Source organism: Cupressus sempervirens, chromosome 9 (genome assembly GCF_028749045.1).
Source record: "Cupressus sempervirens isolate cs-2001-9-10 chromosome 9, ASM2874904v1, whole genome shotgun sequence".
NCBI classification, from domain to species: domain Eukaryota; kingdom Viridiplantae; phylum Streptophyta; class Pinopsida; order Cupressales; family Cupressaceae; genus Cupressus; species Cupressus sempervirens.
Window position 1 is genome coordinate 776,099,644 of NC_143126.1, and position 23,251 is coordinate 776,122,894.

General features: G+C 32.3%; 1 pseudogene; it reads left to right on the forward strand.

Moving 5' to 3' along the window:
• The first annotated feature begins 2,860 nt into the window (after window positions 1–2,860).
• Window positions 2,861–23,251, forward strand: part of LOC149541023 (uncharacterized protein At4g15970-like) — a 34,979-nt pseudogene continuing 14,588 nt past the window's right edge.

The following is a 23,251-nucleotide window of genomic DNA, read 5'->3' on the forward strand; positions in this document are numbered from 1 at the left end:
GTTAAGAGGGAGGATTACCTCTCATTTAATTGAATTATAAATCCAGATCTATGAAGAGAAAAAATGACTTTCCATAACATGTTTGATGAGAATTATTTGGATTTGTCAACCTTTTTAAAATTATTTTGCATTTTGGCATCTTATTGGATGGTATTCTTGGAATTGATTTTGAAATTGGCTGCTGCTGATGACTGTCTAGATCTGTTCTAAATTATGGAGATTCCCCTTTCATTAAACTTAAGAGACATCCTTTTCTTTGCGAGACTCATGCACAAAGAATTGATAATTCCCTAAAGCAACTTTCCAGTTTTACAAAGTAGTAAGGTTGTGGTTCCTCAAAATCTAGCATAGACTATCCATCATGATCACAAGGTTCTTAAGGTTCGGTATTCTCTTTTCTAACATGGGCTTGCAGTTAATTTAACAGCACTGCTGGTGGTTCACTAGTCTACAATAGTTTAATTATCCTGTCATCTGCTTATGAAAAGGAGCTGTGTGTTTTTTCTACTTCTCAAATGGTAATCCAGATTGCTGGTTTTTGTTTGGGGAGTATGGTTTTTTTCCCTGGGTTTGGTTGTTCAATTTATGATATTAATAGAAATTTCCATAATCTACAAACAAATAAACATAGAATTGAAAGCAGATCTGATAGTGATAAAGTTATTGACAGTTCAATTCAAGTACCAAATCAATACGACTTTATAATCAATTGATTCATATGGTTCAATTGTACCACAAGTAGACGTAGTGCCACTTGCAGGTATTAGGTATCATTCATGCTTGCAGGTATGAGGTATCGTCCACGACTAGCGAGTGTGGCTGTGAGTTCAGTGTTTGTTCCCTCCCTCCCCTTCATTGGTAGAATTGCACTGTCTTTAATGTGAGTTTCTTTGTTTAGCATACAGTCATTTATTTATCATATGGGGACTGAATTTTCAACTTTTTAAATCTCATTTCCTTACTTTATTTGTGAACCTACAGTCATTTATTTATTACATGAGGACTGAATTTTCAATTTTTAAAATCGTGTTTCCTTACTTTATTTGTGAACCAATTAAATATTAATTTGAGCAGCTACATATTTTTAATTTTATATAGATTCTAGATGGGAGGGTTTTTCTAATGGCATTTCCCTAATCCCATAACCAATGGAGATTCATTGTGAATTGGCAAATACATTTTCAATGTTGACTGTACTTTGTAGGCAAGATGTAGGTTTGCATTAACGCTAACATTTATTTGACAATAGTAGAGCCAAGCTTTTTTTGTTTGTACAATTAAAGATATTATGTTGCATAATCAATTCCATACCAAGAAATCCAAGAGAGTGGTGAAAGGAAGGAATGCAATCAAAAATTTATTTGATTATGCAGTAATGCAATCGAGCATTTATTTCATTTGTTTTTAAGTAAATAAGTGAATTAGAGCTGAACTGGAATCTAAATGTTGGTATTCTATTAATTCTGTACTAATAAAATTAAGGTATACAAAATGCGAATGTCATTTATAAAATAAAAAATTCCATTGTTTTCAAGAGTCAAGAAAATTGGTGAAGAAAATATTTGTGATAACTATTCTAAATGCCATCATCAAGTTCTAATCAATTTGTGTTTACTACATTCTTTCTATTTTTTCCATTCTCTTATAAAATGGAAAGAGTCGACATTAGAGCAATATATAATTAATTTTATTATAACATTGAGATATAAGAATATAATTGTCAATATCTATGTTTTAGCATATTTATTATTAGTTAATTTATTTTATTATATAGACACAATCAATAAAGTAAAAGAAGCTAAAGCTAATGTAATAGTAATATAACTGTGGAAAATGAATTAGAGCATTCCTATGGAAAATGTTACAATACAATATTTTTTTTTTAGACTGCAGGAATCAAGTACAACACAGCCCCCTTATAAACTGCAGTGCATCGGGTAAACTTTTTAACATGACCGATAGCGCTGGTGCAACACGCCCACCAATACCACGAGGAAGATTTAGCCAATCAAGCTAGGGCCCCCACCCATTACAATACAATATTTAACAATAAGAAAATTTTGAAATTTGTTACATATAATAAACAATAAACAACCGTGAAACATCATCCATGAAACCAGTAAACAATTGTGAAACATTATCCATGAAACCAGTTTTGGAAGGACCGTCTTTGGAAGGAGAGTCTTTGGAATCAACAAATCCATACTACCTTGATTGATTGAAAATAAATGCTAAACAACTATGAAACCAGTCTTTGGAGTGACAGTCTTTGGAATCAACTGACCCATACCATCATGATTGATTGAAAATCTTGCCCTTTCTAATCTGACATAACTCCTACCAAAATCAAATTCTACCATAATTATGCACTTGGCAGGAACTATGCTGCCCTGCAGTGCTTGTTGAATTTAGTTACACCCCATAAATTGGGCATCCACCCATGATGGCCCATCTGTTACTGTCCACTTTGTGAACAAAAGAGGCTATTTATGCATTTGTCAGTTGTCAATTAATGATTGCTCTTGTCACGATTGTCAGCTCTCTTTCTGTGTAACCCAATACAATATATTGCCAATCCCACTAATGGATGATAAACAAACCTTTCTTTTGTTCAATTCAATATAATACATTTGATTAAAAACTTTGAATACATCATTCACAAAGCCCAAATAAATGATGGTAATGTAATGCCAAATATAAAAGTTGCACATTGCACGCCCTAGAATTATGAGTTATTTCAAAAAAACCTAATATGGTTGACAAAGCCATTTTCACTGTATATAATCTCCAAGACATTAGAATGCATCTCTCAAGACTGAATCAGTTATTCTAAGGCTGATTAGGCTCTTCCAATTTGAAGATGAAAGGAGAAATCATATTTGATAAGCCAATTAGAGATATGTTTCTGATTATTTCTCTAACATTGGTTTTATTGGTGTGTTTCTATCTAACTAAGGGAACTTATTGGCCTCTATCTACAGAAACTGAAGCCACACCTCCATATGTAAGTTTAATTCAAATTAACATATCTTTTGTAATAATCTATGGTTTGAATCACACTATTTTCTAACTCAATATTATTTTGGGTTTGTTTTTAGATAGAAGTTGCAAATGATTCAGATGAGTTGGAGATTGCTTTGGCAAAGGCTTCAATGCCAAACAAGACTCTGATCCTCACACCAGTGAATGGGGCATGGATTGACCCAAACAGTTTGATAGATCTTTTTCTTGAGAGTTTTAGGATTGGGGAAGGAACACATGACTTACTTAACCACCTCCTCATTGTGGTCATGGATGCAAAAGCTTTCAACCGCTGCATAGAAATTCATCCTCATTGCTATGAGCTCAGGACTGAAGGAGTTGATTTTACCGAGGACAAGTCCTTTGGGACAAAGGATTATATAAAGATGATGTAGACTAAAATTCTCTTCTTCAAGATTGTGGTTGAGCGAGGATATAATTTTGTGTTTACTGTAAGTTTCCTCACATACCCCACATTGTAGATGCTTACTGTAAAGATCATCAAAAAATTTGACATTGTTATTCTAATAATTGTAGTTTCATTAGATTGACTCTAGGATATTTGGCTCCTTATTTAAAGAAAGTTTACTAGTCTATGTAGTTGTTTTGGTATATTTGGTGTTTAAGTAGAAGTGATCTTTTTAATTAGCTATTGAGTTAAAAGTTTTGATTAGTCTATAAATATTTCAATTAATGTTTTTTATCTTTAATTTTATTCTAGTTTTCTATATACAAAATTTATAACATTGAAAATCATTCAAAGTTCTACTTCATTCAAAGTTCTACAATTATTATTTGATGTGGTGAAGTGTGTATATTTCACCTTTAAATGTTCAAATTTTTAACAATAATAATAAATTTGATAAATTTTAAAATTTAAATTCTATTTTATCTAATAAATTAATTAGTATAGAAAATAAACTAATAAGAATAGAATTTGAAATAGAATTCCACACAATCTCTCTCTTATTTATCAAAATAAAACAGTTAGAACTCTATATTGTTCATTATTCTAATAGATTAAAATTAAATGATATTTTTTTAGCCAAATCTAATTAGATAGTATTGAATAGTAGAAAATTTCACCAAATCTATTTTTTTTTAATACTAAAAATCAAAACAAAAAAAGAAACAAAGCAAAAAGCTCAACAAGAAGCTTTGTCCAATACATGTAATCTCCTAATTTGTCTTTCTACCTTTGTCTGAGACATCTCATGTATTCATCTTCAAATTCTTTGTCTCATACTTTCACGCTCTTATAGTTTATTTGTCTTAAAATATTTTACTACTTTTGTTCGAATATTATTTACAGGATGTAGATATAATGAATTTTACTAATTTTGCTTTACAGATGTAGATATAATGTGGTTACGAAATCCATTGGAGAGGTTCTAGGTTGAGGCATATTTTCAAGTATCTTGTGATTTATATAAACATAATTCACATAGTATCTCAAATGATCCAAAAACAAATTTTCATTTGTTAAAACGAATGAAAGAACTGCTAAACTCTATGAACTTTGGCATGCATATACTACTATAAATCCTAATAGGCATGATCAAGATGTCTTTAATATGATGAAATATTCCTCAAATTTTACTCAAATTCTCATAGATGTTTTATTCCTTGATACAAGTTACTTTAGTGGATTTTGTGAATTGAAGGAAAAATTAGAAGAAGTCTATACTAAGCACCCCAATTGTTGTGTAGGTTTAAAGAAGAAGATGACTTATTTGAGAGACACTCTTGATGATTGTATTTTATTCAAATCTTTCAATCTGAATAACACTTTTGAATTAAAAGGAAGGAGAGAGGTGGGTTGGAGAAGTAGAATAGAATGTGGCCCTTTGTAAGTACATTATTGAATATAAGAAAATGCTAGTATAACTAAATTTTAAAGGTGTTATTAATTGGTTGATAGAAATAAAAATTTGGAATTTAATGGAAATTTATTATTATTATATATTTCTTTAAGATTATTATATGTTTATATTCACAATTTTTAAGTTATATGACCTGAATTTAATGTTATGATTTCTTAGAAAGAGGGAGATGTTGTATAAAATTATATTTATAATTATTAAATATTATTATGAGATGTATTTATACTTGAAAGAATTGGATAAACAAAATATCAGTAGAAAAATAAAATTACCAAATAACTATATAAATGTTTTTATGTACAAATTTCAATAGATGAAATATTCAATTTTCATAAGTAACATAATTTTTTTTAAAATAAAAAATAAAATCTTATGTCCTACTTCACATGGTGTATTACATGGTTTACAATCACTCATATTGAATTTTTAAAGTACATCAAGAGCATACTTAGTTTCGGAAAGCATGATCCTTCTTTCTTCTTGCCATACTTGCATACCCAAAAAGTAGTGCATTAGTCCTAAATTAGTTATTTCAAAAACCTGTTTGAGTTGATCTTTAGTTTTCTCAATATCATGTGTGTGATGTCCTATAATAATCAAGTCATCCACATACAATACAATGATAACAAATTTATCATCACTATGTTTTACATACATGTCTGGATCAACTGTACTTCTTTTAAATCCAACATCTAGAAAGTACTTATTTATTTTTGAGCACCATGCCCTTGGTGCTTGTTTAAGACCATAGAGTTAGTTTCTTAATCTACACACCAAATTTTCTTCACCATATTTAATAAATCCTGGTGGTTGTTGCATGTAAATTTCTTCCTTTAAATCACCATGCAAAAATGCACTTTTTACATCCATTTGAAAAAATTTCCAACCAAGCTTTGTAGTTAAAGCAACTATTGTATGAATGGAATTCATCTTAGCTACTCGAGCAAAGGTTTCAATATAGTCTATACCTTCTTCTTGTGAGAAACCTTTAATCACTAACCTTGCTTTATATTTTTCAATAGCTCCATCTGATGTGAACTTGGTTCTATAGGTCCACTTGCAACTAACAACATTTTTTCCTTCTGGAAGTGTTGTTAGTTCCCATGTTCCATTCTTTATCAAATAATTGTATTCTTCTTGCATAGCTGCCTCCCATTCATCTTTTCCTTTTGCTTCTTTATATGTGCTTGGAGTGTCAACCTGAATCACCTTAGTCATAAGAGCATAGTTAGCAAATATATTTCTAGGACCTTCTTGGTAAATTCCTTGGATTTTCATTATCACTTTCACTTGATTCTTCAACTTGAGTCTCTTCCCATGTAGTAGTTTGTACACCTTGACTTTGACCATTGGTAGAAATAGAATTTTCTTCATCAATCAAAATTGGGAAGAAAGATAATGTTGGAGACTTATCATTCTTAATATCTTCATCAAACCATAAATTTCTTTTAATATAGATTTCATTAGTTCTAGGATTGTATAACCTATATCCTTTTGATTCCTCACTATATCCAACCATTATGCACTTCTTACTCTTCCTTTCAAGTTTTCTCCTTCTTTCATCAAGAATGTGAGCATATGCTTTACAACCAAAATATTTATATGCTTAATTGCTAATATATATATATATATATATATATATATATATATATATATATATAATTGCTAAAATATTTATAATTAGATGTGATTCAACGTTAAGGGATCTTTAAAGAATGTAATCTGTTATGTTATGTTATGTTTACTTTCATTTGAATTGTTGCTATTGCTTCCGCTATCATGTGAATGTTATGAATAGTTTTACTTTCATGTTTTAAACAATTTTTTTTTGGCAAACTTAGTGAAATTCTTTGGATCCCTTAGCAGGGCATTACATTTGGTATTAGAGCAGGGTACCTGCGGGTACCCCACATCGCAAAATGCTTGCGATAGGGGCAGATCCCAAAATTGCCACACGCATACGTACCTCCAACAACGTCCACATACCCATGCAGGCATGGTGTACCTATGGTGGGCAGTCAACAACACAGTTTATTAAGCCAGAGCAATCTCATACCGCTCAATAATATGATTCAAATTGCAGCATATTTTTATATATTAAAGTCTTATTATTATAAAGTGTTGCTTGTTGGTATATATATATATATATATATATATATATATATATATATATATATATATATATATATATATATATATATATATATATATATATATATATATATATATATATATATATATATATATATATATATATATATATATATATATATATATATATATATATATATATATATATATATAATTTAATAAGTGATTTTTAATATTGTAATAAATTATTGATGTGTTATTAATAATAATTTTGATTTTGATTTAAAAATTATTAAGTAATTTATTGTCGATTTATTTAATAAGATTATTATCATAACTTGTTAATATAACTTGTTCATTTACAAGTTATTATTAAATTATTAATTATGGTTGATTAATGTAGTCAAAAGTTAGTTGGCTAAACCAATGGTGAATCGGTGAGAATATTGATAATTTAAATCATTAGTGTTAAAATTATTAATAAGGTTGCTATTTGTTAATAATTGTTAGACTATTAATGGATAATAGTATAAATGCTTTCTTATAGTTATTGCTTAATTCGATTTAAGTTAATAATAGAAGTTATGGAAGGGAAGTGTAATTAAGTTTTGAATCTATTCAAGATATCGAAGTGCATATCTTTAATATTTTAAACAAATGGGATTTATTTGAGAGCATGATAAGCAGGAAATAATGAAGGGAAGTTAATTCATTTTATAATGATGACGATTGGTAGCTATTAATGAATGAGTGGTTTAGAATATTTATCCGAGGAGAGTATTATAGGGGAACCATTTTATGGAAGGCGATAGGTATCATTCTCATAATTTGAACAATGGAAATCATTTCTTGGAATTAAGGGGGAGTATATTGCTCTTAGTAGTGCAATGATTTTATTCGATATTAATGGGAAGTTAGTTATATTATCATGATGTTATCTGTAATAAAACTTGGACCTAAATAATTGAGAGATTATTAATCCTAATGTTAATGAAATGGCATAGAGTTGATTGATAATTAGTTGAATCAAATGATACGGGTATGTTAAGAAAAAAAGTTAGTATTCATTGATAGAGTGACGAGTATGGTCATTATAGATTTATGGATAAGATTTCCAAAATAACTTGCTATTATTATTAGTATTATTGAAATATTAATATTTGTATTGAAGTTGACTTTCTACGTACAACTATTGTAGGTCAATTGATATTCTTTAGGTTGTTGGTATGGTTGTGTAATTGTTAATTAAATCAATTAACTAGAGTTAATTGGATTTAATTAATAATTATGCAATTCTTTTAAACAAGATTATAAAAAATATTGATATCAAAGATGATAGGTCTTAATTTGATGACTTGAATAATGACCTTAGATGTTTTAATGGTGAGACATAGTAATATTGAATTGAAAACTATTAGAATGACAAGAGTCATGGAATTGTGTACCTATGTTAATTGGTAGATTAAATTGATCATTTTGATAAAGTTATATTCTTCTTATTCAAAGATTGATAATTGATTCTCTTATAAATGAATAATGATCCTTGATTATGTTGAAAAGTTGAAGTAACATTAAAGGAGAGTTAATCAAATAGAATATGGATCATAGTTAATTAAAGAGAACAGGGTAATTAAAGGTCAACGATGATCAATTTAGTGAGTATTTATCCTTAAGTTATTCTTAGAATGTAATTCTTAATAATGGAAGGATAATGCTATCGGGGAACAATTGGGTTGACTTGTAGGTCAAATGATGAAACTTAAGACACTTGAAGTATACTTGAAATGAAAACTAAAACTCTACACTTAATTCAACTATGTAATATAGCAAAACCAAAACATGTGTTTGCATCGTGTATTCTATATGCTTCTTGTTTTGAGTTTTGGGTTGACTAGTGTTGACCAGTCTTAGGTTGTTACCAGAGGCTTGGGGGTTATGAGATGTGTTGGCATGTTGATCTTATTTGGTCTTGATCTTTATAAACCCAACCATGGTTATGTGATCGTATGCTCTATGAAATGTTTGCATTTACTGATTGTAATTATTCATCAATCTTCATGTGTGAAGCTAAGATATATGTATCTGAGACACTTGAGCTAATCATTTTTGATTCATCAATCAGTTATTCTTGGATTATTTTCTAGTCGCCATGATGGGACTAAAATGTTGATTTATTTATGGATGATGTCATGTTGTGACATGTTTCAGTCAACCATTTTGGAGTCTTCGATCAGTATGATTTTGAGATATATTTTGGTTATTGAGAACCAATGGATACTTATGATTATAAGTGATGTCTTCAGTTGCCAATAGAGAATTGTTGTGGTCATGATTTTCTATGGATGTTTTTCAGATGCTTATGGAGATTTGATGATTCTTATCTTGGAGATTTGATGATTCTTATTATGGATATTTCATGCTTTTATCATGGATATTTGATGATTCTTTTTATGGATTATCTTTTGGATTTTCTTTACAGTCGCTTGTACAGGACTGTGGTGAGTTTATAATTCCATGAGCTTAGGGTAGGTTATCTACTTGTAGTGTCGGGAAGTGGCTTGCAATGGGGGCCGGGGTCCTAAGTGTCTACCAGGGTAACTCATTATAAGTTTGGTTAATAAGTGATAACATTTACACACTAAATGGGGATTAAATGAACTTAAAAAGATAATTTTTTTGGTTCTCGCCCATGCCTTGAGTGCTTGTACAGGTTAGGATGGGAGTAGTGAGAACGCATGGTTGCGACCGTGCATTCCGTAGTATGCCTCATCAGTATGAGAGGATACTAGTGGCCACATGAGATCAGTATGGACCCGTGGAGTTTAGCTAACTACCAGGGTAACTTGTACGTGATAATTGCGATGACACTTTCCTGCTTGCATAGTAGATTTCCTACATGTCATTATTGTGCCTCTGGGAATTAGATGTCAGTTTTGTGTGATGGAACCTTTGTGTTAGTATACTTTTAGGATTCCTGGACTCATAGAGATTTGTGCTATGTGATTTGGATAACCTGTATGGGACTTGAGATTATCTCCTCAGCACGGTGGGAGTGGACCACTTAGGTTCCACGCGGTTGGGTGGTAATGTATTTCCACTCTTATCATTTGAGATTCGTCTGAAACACCGTGGTTGGAGCTTTCTTGGTTGGTATTTATCTTCATTCTATTCTTGGATCATTATGATAGATGATATACCCTATGATGGATGTATTTACTGGTATTTTTCTTACATTGATGATTTGCCTTTATGTTAGTTGATGACATATTATGCTTTGCTTTGCATGTTAGTAGGATGTTTTAGGAGTGACTTTCCTACTATGTTTATAGGTGATGATCTCTTCGGTGCTTTGGGATGTTACGCATGGAGGGATGGCTAGGATCCATGATGGTCTAATGATGCTATTTATGGTTGGGAGGAACCATGCACTTAGTTATTTATGTTTGTGATATATGATTATCTTTTATGATGGATGTTTATATCTTTATGATGATGATGTATCATGTATGATATGTGGTTTCATTTACTTTAATTGCATCATGGATTAGTATTGGATGTGATGTTCTTTGTTTACATGGATGTTTATTCTTTTAAGCTTTTCATACCATATGTCATGTACAGTGGATGATTGAGCAATTGAAAATGTAATTTATGAATGTTGAATGTATCATTGCTATTTAATAAGGATGTGATGTTAGATGAATAGTTAATAAATATATCATACAAAAATATTTATTAATATAAAATCGAATTACACAATCGATTTATTATTGCCAAAGCAAATATAACATAAACTTTCCATTGTCGTACCCTGCACGCTATCAAATTTGGCACTCAAACTTGGCACGGGTACTGGGGACTGTCCACCCTTGTGACCTTTGTACAAACCTATGACTATGGTCGCTATTTGATTAATCATGCTGCGGCTTGTCTTGCCTATCGCCAGTCGTGGGTACATGGTACTTGCGTCCTCAAATCTTAGGCCGTGGGTGGGTACGAAAATTTGTCCCTCCCCAATAACCATATGTTATTTTATTTTTTTAACAAATGTTTTCAAAAATGTTTTATTTATATACAATTTCAATTATTATAAATATTTTAGCAATTAAGTTTTGGAAAATGAAATATAATGAAGATGATCCAACACCATTCTCATGGTGATAGAGATCAATGATTTTAAATTTTAGTACAATTTCCAAATCAGAACTTGTTATGAATTTTACTTACAAACTCCATGACAATGATACAGATGGCTGATCCAACTAGTCCAGAAGTGTAGGGTTCAATGAAGATGCGGTGGCTAGAAACTTGACTCCTTAGGATTCAATTAGCCTTCCAAACTACTGTGCCTTGAACCCTAGCACATGGAATGGTATTGAATTGATGTAGATGAGTGACACTCCAAATGTTGATTTTTATTGACCAGCATCTCTCTTTTTCATAAGGATGTTATTGAGAGAATAGCTATGGTTACATAGTGAATCAAAATCATCTAAGGATAGAACCTAAATTGATCATGCCTTTCAGATAATTTGTAACTGAAAAGAAGACAACTAATAGTGGGGATATAGTCCATCGGAAACATCTTATCATATTTGCAGCTATTAAAAGATGACAAGTAAACCACTAAAGGTGAGGAAACAGCCGATCAAAATTACATAGATCATCTAGGTTTTATCAATCATTCTTCAAATGATGACAGTGTCCAATGTAAGAAGGTAAAATGACTTGATTCTGCATTTTGTATTGGGGCCTGACTAGCAACCAAGAATTATCCAAATTTTGATAGAGTTCCCATAGTCATGAAAATGCTCAATACTTTCTAAAACCACTCTTATACCCAAACATCGTATAGATTTATAATAGTTGAAATCCACCTTATGGTTATATGTCGAGCTATTCTAAAACCAATTGCCAAGGGATCCGAAGAATTTCACTAAGTTTGCCAAACAATTTTTTTTTTTAAACATGAAAGTAAAACCATTCACAACACTTGCGGAAGCAATAGTAACATCCAACTAAAAGTAAACATAACATAACATAATAGATTACATTCTTTAAAGATCCCTTAACGTTGAATTACATCTAACCATAACTATTCATTTAACAGGTTTAACTATAAATTTGAAATCATCTTTTCTCAATTTGATTCTAGTTCGAACCCAAACCCATTTCAGATCTAATTTCTTCCTTAATTGGATCTAGAGTTTTCTATTGTTTTCTTCTCAACCAAATAAAATTTCAAGATTTCAATTCCAAATTGTAGATTCAATCACAAAGAGTATTCAGACACATATAACAGACATGATGAAGAGAGGAAGAGAAATAGTGCAAAGAGAGTATGCGAATATCACAAGTGCACCTGGACACTGATGCTAAATTTACCATGCCTTAGACGTCCATAGAAAATCCCTTCCTTCTCCATCATTCGCAATTCCTCCAAGATCCAAGCCAATCGAATCCTCCGAGTGACTAGAAGTGCTAAAAGAAGCATAAGAGCATATTGAAACATAAGAGCATGTAGAGACATATGAGCTTTTCAAATGCATGAAAGCTTTGAAGCTTCCATTTTAGCTTGAAGCTTGTAGCTTCCATTAAGCTTGCCCAAACACACTAGGAGAGCCTCTATTTAAAGGCCTCTAAGATGCATCTAGAGTGTCTCTAGAAACAACTAGAAGATAAGCATGACAACCAAGCATGGGTCTTCTCCAACCTTCTAGATGAGTCTTAAGGTTGTAGACACCATGTGCTCAAATAAAATGCTAACTTCTAAGTGTAGACAACTTGTGCATACTTAGAGTGCAAACCCCTGTGTTGTCTACATGACAACTTTCGAGAATTTGCCAACTCTTATGTGAGCAAATATTAAAATAATGCACAATAATTAATATAATATTTACTTTACTCTTTTCAATTTAATTAATTTATTTATTAAATCTCATGCACTAACTTTAATATCTCCACTTTTCAATCTTAATATATTTATATTTTAATCACATGAAATCTAGAATCTTTTAATAATTTTAAATATATTTTCCACTTTTAAATTTCATTTTCCAAAACTTAATTGCTAAAATATTTATTAGCTTTAATAATAATATTATTTAGTCATTTATTAAAAAATGATCTCCAAATATATTATTATTAAAATAAATGTTGTCACATTCCAACTTTTAAACTTTTAACTTTTTATTTTCAATTTTAATTATTTTATTTAATTAATTTTCTAATTAATTAAATAAAATAAATATTAAAATACCATATTAATTTTCCATTAAATTAAACCATTAATTAAATCTTTTTAATTAGGCTTAATTAATAGAAAATACATCAAAGACTCACAAGGTAAAAATATGAAAACCCATCATAGCCAAAATACATACAAAATCAAGCCAAGGGTTTATATCACGAATTACGTCATCCAACGTATTCAGAGGGTACTCAACTCAGATACTTGTCCTAATTTTCAATTAGGACAAATGGCTTAAAGGGTTGGGATTTGGACTTGAGAATTTATCTCCCTTCTCTTATCATTGAGATAGTGTGATAGGGTACACTCATCCTAGCAATTCAGGGAAGTCGATACCCGGTGCCTGCAACTTGCATAAAATTCATGCATGTACAAGCACAATATATACTAAACTAAATAGGCAATGGCAGGAAGTGGTGCATCGTGTACATCTCGACTAGCAGGTGACTACGACTCCCTTCCTTAACCACATCAGACACGCCATACAAAGCAAATACACAAAGTTACATAGTTGGCTCTACATAACCTAGCGACGTCTCTTCCAAATCTGGCAACCACAACTTTTTTGTTTTTTGTTCGCTGGTTCATTGTATTAAAGAGCGCAAAGTTTGCTGCCCACTGCATGTGGGATTAAACTCCCAACAATCGACGATTGTATTCATGTTCTCGACAACGAATTTCATTTTTTGGGGTAGTTTTTAGTTTCTTTGGTGTTGCAGATTTACCACCCCCTGTGCGATAGAGGATCTCGGCAGGCGACTGCCTTTTTCGGCACCCTACAAACCTACCTTTCTGGTAGAGTTCTTCCTGCCCGCATTTTGTTTTGGAGTTTAAAAACTCATGCCTAAATTGAGTATTAAAAACTCCTGGCAACGAAGAGTTTTCACCACACGGTGGTTTTTAGTTGCTCTTCCTTACACAAAACTACCACGTGTACACCAGCCAGCTATCACCCTGCGAGAACGACTGCCCTTGCCACGTGGAGCCAAGTTAGCAATAGCAAGGACTGTCGCATCACTTGTGGAACCCTCTTTGACACATCAACGTACAAAAATTGACATGTGTTATTCTGTACAGTACAAAAGGCACAGTCATTTGCCACATCATCCAAGGGTGCGTATTTTTTGCTAACATCAGCAGAATGCTATGTTAAAATTGATGGTCGTTTGATCATCAAAATTAGGCATTTTACAACTGTAATGAGGGTTGTTTGATCGTCAAATTTAGACTCACAGTTTTCCTTCCAAACCCCTCTCCAGATTGCTTTTCAGTTTGGTAGCTTGACTTTGCGAGCCCTTATCTCGGACATTCGAACTCCGATTCAAGTGCAATTTTTTTGAAATCAGGTAGAATTTCTTGAATTTTCAAGTGGTGGTGTTTTTTTCCTAGTTTTGGTGCATAAATTTTGCAAAAATTGAATTTTTTGGTGACTGTACTTGCATAATCTTGCATTTTGCAACTTCAGAAGCTCAGTACGGGCACATCTGGTCACTTTTTCAGGTTTCATTTTTTTTGAAAGTGTCTATTTTTTATCTACTTTCTAGATCTGGAGTCAAATTCTAGGGTTGTGTGGACCAATTTCTCACTTTCAGAATTAGGCATTCTTTGGCACTGTAAAGCTTTGATTCTTTTTTCAGAATTGTTGTAAATCTGAGCTAAAGTGCTTAAGTGATAGATTTCAGCCTTATAAGGCAGTTGTAAAAGCAAAATCAGAAAGTCCACTTTGTTCATTTTTGACAAGTGGCCCATTGTAAATGCACTACTTATAAAGTTCCAACAACATCTCTTTTGGGGGGGTCTTTTGATTGAGTGAAAAGGGAGGGTATGTACTATGTTTTTGTATCTCTCTATTGTGCTCTTTTCATTTCTGCATCATGGGTTTAAAATGTCCTCCTCTAACTTCACGCAACTATTCTACATGGAAAGATATTGCATGGAGTAGATTAATGGAAAAAGGATATCATCTTTATGTTGATGGTACAATTACCAAACCTACTGATGCTAAAGAGCTCATTGATTGGCAAAGACAAGATCGAGAAGCTTTAGGTGTAATTAGGAGTTGTGTCCATGGGGATCTGCTCTTTCACATTAAAAATTGTTCAAAATCTAAGGAAGCTGGGGATAAACTTGTACAGTTGTATGGTAAAGTGGATGAAGAAAAGAGATTTCAGATTGAGGATGATCTACTTCTCTTGGATCCTAAGAATTATGACACAATTCAGGATTATATCATTAAAGTCAATGAGTATAGGGCACTTCTAAAAGATTGTGGAAATCCCGTGAAGGATGACAGGTTGATTCATCACATCCTGAAGAAGCTACCTTCTAAGTACGCCAACTTTGTTTTGAGTTTCAATACTCATAGGTTGACCATGGGATCTTCTTACCAGAAGCATTCCTTTGATGGATTCGTAGACATGTTCATTGTTGAACAATCTCACTTGGTGGATTTTGGACTTCTCAAATCATCTAAGACCAAAGCCTTGGTGGCTAGTGATGATCACAAATCTAGTCAAGGGGGGAAAAGCAACAAGGAGAAGAAGTAGTGGAAGTAGAAAACACAATCTGAGACACAACAATCCTCCTCTCAACAAAGCGGTTCTTCTTCAAACAAGAAAGGAAGTAATGAAAAGAAGGACAAACTCTTTTTTGCATATTTCAAAAGGACAAATCACGACAAGCATCATTGCAAGACAAAAAGAATCGATGAGTTAGAAAATCTACTCAAGAAGAGCAAGATTCAAGTGCCAGGTACTTCCAAGGATTCTACTCCTACCTCTTTGAAGGGGAAAGGTCAAGCACTTATGTCAAACACAAATTCTTCTTTGGAATGGATACTTGACTTAGGTGCCTCCTACCACATGGGTTCTTCAAGGGAAGACTTTCCTTCATTGAAGCAGTCAAAGGTACCACACATCTTCGTGGGAGATGATACTAAGATGGAAGTTGAAGGGAAAGGACATGTAGAAATGGAAGATAGGGAATTCAAAGATGTTCTCTATGTTCCAAATCTAAGCTCCAATCTCCTATCAGTTTACCAAATCACTCACCTTGGAGATGGTCATAAGGTTGACTTCCTTCCAGATTCAGTGATGGTGCAAAGTCTCAAAGATGATTCATTGGTAGCAGTTGGGAAATTCAATGATGACAAGAGGCTTTATTCCTTCTCCCACTTTGTGCCTAAGAGTTCTTCTCAAGCCTTGTTAACTCACTCTACTTCACAAATCAACTTATGGCATGAGCGGTTTTCTCACCTTGACTTCCACTCTCTTCAGCAACTTTGCTCAAAACGCATGGTCAAAGGTGTACCTAATATCAACTTTTTAAAGGGAGAATGTTCATCTTGGTCAGTGGATATGAATCTCAAGGATAAGTATGATAAAGGGAAGTCTTCTCGAGCTCTGATTGTTCTTTAGCTAGTTCACATGGTATTAGTAGGACCCTTTGCAATGACTTCAGTCAGCCAAGGCCACTACATACTCACATTTGTTGATGAATTTTCGAGATTCACTTGGTTCTTCTTCCTTCATCATAAGAATAAAGTTATTCATAAGCTTCAAGACTTCAAGACTCGTGCTGAACATAAGTCAAGGAAAGCCATCAAAGTACTAAGGGTGGACAATGAGAATAGATATGTTGATAGAAGACTTAAGAAATTTTGCAGAATTGAGGGGATTGATCTTCAGAACTCACCAACATTCAGTCCGGACAAGACAAATGTTGGAGCTATGAGGATTAGGACTCTCAAGACCATGGCAAGTTTCATGATAAAGACCAAGTCTCTCGATCCTACACTTGAAGCTAAAGCCATTAGTAGTGCTACTCACATACTTAATAGGTCTCCTCATCCAGCCTTAAATGGCAAGACTCCTTTTGAGGCATGGTGTGGCAGAAAACTGGTTGTGAGTCACTTCAGAGTCTTCGGTTGTCCAGCATGAGCTAACCTTTCCACCAGGAATTGCAAGGCACCGACACCTAGGCCTTGTACCTTTATCGGTTATGAAGACAATGTGAAGGCTTATAGACTTATGGATCTAGAGACACATGAGATTTTTGTGGAGATGGATGTTCACTTTGAGGAAATTTCTCCTAGCTTGTCCTCTACTCCTCTCCGCACTTCATACATAGTGGAAACTGATAGTGACACTAGCGATAGTGCTTCAACAAGTTCAGACATGTGGGGTTCTATTGACAATTGCAGTGAGAGGTCACATCAGTCTAGTCCATGTGCTTACATTGCCATAGTGAAAGGTCCATCACATCATGGTACATCTCATCTTCTAGCTCCAACTTTAGTTGACATGGGAGATAGACTTGAGGACTTACATCTTCTCATTGATGATGATTCTTCTACAGTTGTTGCGAGGGCTCACTCTGACCCTCATGTCCATTCTCTACATGATCAATCTTCATAGGTTGGCATGATTGTAGATCCTTATGAATAGAAATTAGTGTAAGTCTCTTTCTCAGTTGAGGAGACAGATGGTTTAGTGGAACACATTCAACAGACATCCTTGACAGATCTGCATTCATTCTTTTCAGCACAGTTGGAAGGGGTGAACTTCAGCATCAGCATAGGGATACTTGAGAAAGTTTTAGGGCCACCATACATCTTTAGGAGTGTACCTTTTCCATTGTCTCTTCCTAAGGGGAGGAACACTATTCTACATTCATGGACCAACTTCTTCATCGGAGCAGCTTTCACTTGTTCGCATTCTTCTTTTGGGGGGGGGGGGGGGGGGGGCGGAACCTATTCTATCTCTCTTCCTTCTTTCATTCTCTTATGTATATACTGGATGTATGTCATAATGGAGGGGTCTTGATTACTCCATCCATCGATGCATCCTTCTTTATCTCTCTTTTTGGGGGAGGGTTTTTCCCATGAGGTTTTCCCTCTTTCCTCGCTTTATGGGAGATTGCATTTTCATTATGTACATGGGTACCTAATATGGCCTAGTAGCTGGAACCCATTATGCATTTTCATCCTAGTTTCGTAAGCTTAAGGGAATTCCCCTAAGTTTCACTTAAGGGGGGGTGTTGGTGTAAATAAGTATTTACTTATTACACTTACTTAAGTTACTTAGGTTAATGCATTATTTAATTATTTTGCATTATTTTATTATTTTTATTTGTGAGACACTTAGTAGTTTGCACACCTTTGTGAGTTTTCATGTAGAAAAAATAGGAGTACACAACTCTATTTAAGCACATGGTGCCTACAAAACTATTTTGTGTGTCACACCCTTGTAGGCTTATCCTCTAATCACTGCACTTACTTCCGTGCTTAATGGAGGATAATCCATATCTGGTGGACATGTGTTTAGTTGTATGACACATCATGGTGCTAATTATGAGACATTCTAGATGTATCTCAAAGGCCATTATATATAGGCACTCCTAGTGTACTCTAATGAACCAGTTATTGAATACATTGTTATTCTGATCATACTCTCTCTCTTTGGTCTACTGTGTGCTTGTGTTTGAGTTCTTAGTTCCTGGGTGAATTTTGCCCTTAGAAAAATTCTTATATGGTTATTATTATTATATAGTAATATTATATTATTATTATATATAGTAATATTATGATTATTATGATTATTATTATTAAATATAATATAGTAATATCTATAATTATTATTATTATTAAATATAATATAGTAATAAATATGATTATTATTACTAAATATAATATAATAAGATATGATAATAATAATAATTATTATTAAATATATATAGTAATATTATATGGTTATTATTATTTAATATGATATAGTAATATATATGATTATTATTGTTATATAATATAATAATAATATATTATTATATTAAAATATATAGTATTATATTATTATTAAATATAATATTATCATGAAATGCGTCGAAAGGGTCATAGGTTATCTTATGATGCCTTTCGTTGTATTCAAAGAAACCATGTAGATCCCTAGGGGTCCTAGGACCCCTAGGGACATATGTTGTCTATTGATCTCAGATTGGTTTTGACAAATGAGTGTCTACACACTTAAGTTATTTACTTAGTTAATGTCAAAAAAATAGTATATGCCAAGTACAACATGTATATTATAGAGCATGTCAAGTCAACAGTGAGTGTCAAGCCACTCTTGTGTCGAGTCACTCAATTGCCCAGTAGACAATGTATGTTGAGTAATTCAGGAGCCGAGAAGGTAGTACATGCCAAGTGATACAGATGCCAAGTCTCAGTGTAGAAATTAGTATATGTCGAGCATCAGAAACTTCAGATGTTGAGTGAGATAGTTTTGTTATAGTTTTTTGTAATGGCACAAACAACCTTGTAAGCCATTTTTGAGCCGACTTAAGGATGAATTACGATATTTTGGGTATAAGGATGAATCTTATGTTGGATTCCCAATAAAATTACATGCAACCAATCAGAAAAAAGGGAAGGATTTAAGTGAAAAATGGATGAATCATAGCCATTGATTCATACCTAACCCTATGTCACCTAATTTTTCTTAAGGAGGACAAACCCTAAACTATCTAGACTATTGAAGGAGAGAAGAGAGAAGTTTGCATGTGGAAATAGAGCATTCATGGTGACTAAGGAGTTATGAAGTGAGATTGCATTGTCGAATCAATTAGAGTAGAACTGAGGAAAGAGAAGAGCATACAACAAAGAGACTTTTGATCAAGAAGGATCAAGAATACAATAGTTTAGAAGTGATCTTTCATCAGGAAATCAAGTGCTAACCATAGGATCATCGCTGAATCATTCTAGCAGGTGAATCAGTCAAATCTCTTAACAGAGTAGTCCTAATAGGCTGTATTTAAATCTTTTAATAGGGTGCTTACTTAATTGTAAGTTAAAGTCATTTACCAAGGCACACTTCTAACAGGGTGTTGAAATCCTTTAACAGGGTAGAACATGTCATGATCAAAACATTGTAACCTTCATTAGATACACTTTATTACTGCAGTAGTGAAGATTTGTGGGTGTCATCCCACCCCAGTTTTACCTTCTTACTTGGAGGGTTTTTCGGTAATTATATCTGGTGTCATATGTGTGTGAATGCTTATATGTTTACATGATTTAGATGTATGTGCTTTACATGTTATTTCATTTTACTTATTAAATGTATGAGATGGATGTGTGGTGAAAGTTTTCATGGGTCCAAGTTCAAACTACTAATTCACCCCTCCTCGTGCTCTAAGAAGTTTACCTTTCCTATTATAATTCCAAAAATTGGTATTAGAGCCTTGTTCTCTAAAAGAGAAGCTTTGAAACTTTGAGGAAAGATCTTTAAATAGGAGTCTACAAGTTGGGAAAGACTATTGAGAATTAGGAGATTGAAATACATCTCATTCTACATCAATTGAATGAAGCAAGAGAAGAACTAAAGAAATACTTGAAGAGAAGGAAGGAAATTGCTATTACGGAGAATGACACACAATACAAAGAGATAGAAACTACTAAGGTATTTGCTAATGGAGACTCCAATAAATTTGATGTGGTAGTTGTAGATCTAATGGACAAGGATAGAGCCCAAACTGAGGAAATCAAAAGTCTCAAGTTAGAGCAAGAATCACAAGCCATACTACTATGTGAGGTGACTGAATAGAAGAAGAAAGCCATAGAAGATAAAGTCATGATTGAAGAGGACAAAAGAATTTTAACCAATAGACTGGAAGAAAAATCATTATAGCTAACCAAGATTTTCAACATGCAATTGGATACTCTAAGTCAAATGATGAATGCCAACTATGAATTGAATGTCAAGGACATTGAGATAACAACATTTAAACTATAGAATGAGAAATTGTAAAGTGACCTAAGTTTCAATAAGCCTTATGAAGCCATCAAATACTTTGACAAACTATTAAGATAATTAAAACATAATATCTCATTACCATTTTTTTTTATATGTTGGTCAAGCCCAAATAACCATTTCACTTCAATAGTAATATATATATATATATATATATATATTATTAATCTTAAATTACTAATTATTATCAGAGAAAATACATGATATAGCTATTGAATTTGAATATCTCTATAGAGACTCAATTATTATACATAGATAATTATTTCATTATTGTAGTTCTCAAACTATATGTTCAAATTGAGATAGCTAAATCATAAGCTATTGAAATCATATTCTAGTTGATATCAACATTGTCTAGTCATTAATGTCCCCACGAACAAGCAGTCTAATCATTTTGCATTTTATTTCAACCAATTATTATACATCTAGTACTGTCAATTCTAATAATATTTTTGATTTATGCTTTAATTATACACATTTCATCTTAATTACCATAATTTACCGTAAGAAAATATATTTTTATTTTTTCATATTTAATATATAAATAAAATTAGAATATTTGACAATATTTAAAAATATTTATATAATAAGTTTGTTAAAGATTTTTTTTTTAACATCCTTAACAATTCTTTATGCATAAGCAAAATATTTTCTAAACAATTTTCTCTGGGATAAAATTTAAGTAGGTCTAGTTAGTTATAATTTTCTACGTATTACTAAAATAAACAAGAGATCCAAAGCATCATAGTTCTTGTCAATTGTATAATATTGTAATATATTTAGAGTTACAAATATGTAGAGTTACTGGAATAATGAAATTTTTAAAAAGGATTAAAAACATATAGTTGAATTTATTTGTAATAAAATATTATGGTAACATTTGAGGTCTTATCATCATGAAACAAAATGCATGGAACCATATGAATTCAATGCAATAGGTAAGGGTGTTCATAGTTCATGCCAATTGTATAATAGTGTAGTGTATTTAGAGTTACAAATATATACAATTAGTGGAATGATGCAAGTTTAAAATAGATTTAAAAGAATAGTGGAATTTATTTGTAATAAAATATTATGTTAAAATTTGAGTTCTTATCATCATGAAATAAAATGTGTGATCATAAGAATTCTATGCAATAATTAAAGGTGCCAAGATTACAATGTAGGAGAAACATTGAAAGACATAGTTCCAATAAACTAAATGTTGACTTTTATATAGCAAGAATGAAAAATATATAAAAAAATGAAAGAGAAAATTACTTTTGCAAAATAGCATGCATATAATATTTGTAAAGAATGTAAAATATTTTTCATAAAAACTCAACCATAATCTTAGTTTCTTTTTTTTTTAAATCTCCGAGTTAAAACATGGTTTGTTCAATCAAATATAATATTATATACGAATAACTTTCATAAATCTATTGGATATTGGTCATCATGGAATTCCTCACAAGTTCCTAGCTTAGGTGCTTCTAGGGGCCTTGTTGTATTATGGAATCCTAAGACTATCAAGACTCAACATCTCCATCAAGGAACTAATTGGAAAATATTATCCAATCAACACTATGAACTTTCATTCCATTTGATTAATTTTTATGGCCCTATTCCTATGTCAGATAAACAAAGTTTATGGTTTACTCTTACAGGTTTTATCTAGCAATAAGTAGGTGTCAAATTTATTATTGTTGGTGACTTTAATGCCATTCTTCATCCCAAGGATAAGTATGGAGGGATTATTCCCCCTCCTAGAGCTACCCGAGACTTTAATGACTTTGTTGGCAATAATGCTTTATTTGATGTTCACCCACAAGCTGGATCTTTCACTTGGACTAATAGAAGAGTTGGGTTCCACCAGATTGCAGTTAGATTGGATAGATTTTTTTGTTCACAATGTTGGAAATCAGCAAATTATACTATCCAATCAGATATATTAGCATATTTAGAATCTAACCATTTCCCTATTCAATTGTCCATTCTTCCATCAGATTCTCCTCTTACTAGTTCTTCTACACCATCTTTTAAGTTTGAAAGTGTATGGTATCGTCATCACCACTTTGATGGCCTCTTATAACAATGATGGAAGGATGCTCCACTAGAGCCAGGAACCAAAATGTTTTAGTTTCACAAGAAAATGTAGTATGCCAAAGGCCTTAATCAAGATCTAGAATAAACATGGCTTTAAAAATATTTTTGAGGATAAAAAG